Here is a 1725-nt window from a genome sequence, read left to right as displayed (position 1 = left end):
AGAAAGTGAAGATCGACGAAATGCAGTTTGGATTCATGCCAGGAAGAGGAACGACAGATGCGCTTTTCATTGTGAGGCAGTTGCAGGAGAAGTACATGGAGAAGAGGAAGAAGTTGTTTCTTGGGTTTGTTGATCTGGAGAAAGCATTCGATAGGGTTCCACACAAAGTATTGACATGGGCATTGAGGAAGTTAGGAGTGGAGGAATGGTTGATCAGAGTAGTGATGGCAATGTACAAAAGAGCGCGCACAGCTGCAAGGACGAAGGACGGGAACAGTGGTGAGTTTGAGGTGAAGGTGGGAGTGCATCAGGGGTCGGTACTAAGTCCACTACTATTTGTAGCTGTGATGGAGGTGCTGGCTCAGAACGTAAAGGAGGGTTTACCGTGGGAGTTGTTATATGCAGATGATCTGGTGTTGATTGCGGAAAGTATGGATGGACTGAAGGAAAAGATGAACACGTGGAAGGAATGTATGGAGACAAAAGGTCTGAAGGTGAATATCGGAAAGACGAAGGTGATGGCAAGTGGTAAAGCATGTGGTGAGGTGGAAAGAACTGGGAAGTGGCTGTGTGCTGTGTGTAGGAAGGGTGTCAGAGTGAATTCCATTCAATGTACAATGTGCGCTGAGTGGGTTCATCAAAAATGTAGTGGTCTGAGAGGGTCATTAACCAGTGTGGCAGCTACATTCAAATGTAAGGTGTGCACAGAGGGAGCTGCAGATGGAGGAAATGTTGAGTTGGATCTTGGAGACGGCGTGAAGCTGGAAGGTGTGAAAACATTTTGCTACCTCGGAGACATGCTGAATGGAGAAGGTGGATCAGACTCGGCAACGGTTGCTCGAGTGAGATGTGCATGGAAGAAGTTTTGGGAACTGGGTGGCGTGCTGATGATGAGGGGAGTGTCGTTGAAGCTGAAGGGAAAGGTGTATGCTGCATGTGTGAGAAGTGCTATGATTTATGGGAGCGAGACATGGGTAATGAACGTAGAGCAGCAACGAAGGTTCGAAAGGGTGGAAATGCGAATGGTTCGCTGGATGTGTGGAGTATCGTTGAGAGAGAGGAAGACAAATGATGAATTGCGAAAGATGATGGGAATAGAGCCTGTGATTGATGCTGTGAAGAGGAACAGGTTGAGATGGTTTGGTCATGTGTTGAGGAAGGATGAAAGTGACTGGTTGAGAAGAGTGATGGAAATGAATGTAGAAGGAAGCAGAGGACGGGGAAGACCGAAAAAGACTTGGCTAAAGATGGTGGAAGAAGAAATGCGGGCAAGGGGGTTAACAAGGAGAGATGCAGAAAATAGGGCAAAATGGAGAAGATTGTCATGGGGACCGCAAGGCTAACCCCCGCTCTAGCAGGGAAAATGGCCTTTAAAATGCATGTTGTGTTGTTGTATATATATATATATATATATATATATATATATATATATATATATATATATATATATATATATATATATATATATATATATATATTTACATACATACACACAGGGTGAGTCAAAAGTAGCGCCCGATTTCTGTTTATATATATATATATATTTCTGTCAGTTGATTGTTTGTTTGACATTTGTATTACAGTGTACAAGAAGGTATAAATAAATGAATGACATGTTTATCTAACCATTTATTCGGGGGAAAATTATTACAGAAGTGTACCAAGCTGTTTTACTTGCAATTTTCAAAGTGCCCTCCCTCGTGATCGATGCACAATTGCAGCCGA

Source organism: Myxine glutinosa, chromosome 1 (genome assembly GCF_964187855.1).
Source record: "Myxine glutinosa chromosome 1, kmMyxGlut1.1, whole genome shotgun sequence".
Classification (NCBI taxonomy): domain Eukaryota; kingdom Metazoa; phylum Chordata; class Myxini; order Myxiniformes; family Myxinidae; genus Myxine; species Myxine glutinosa.
The sequence above is the reverse complement of the archived record's forward strand: the minus strand, read 5'-3'. Positions refer to the sequence as shown.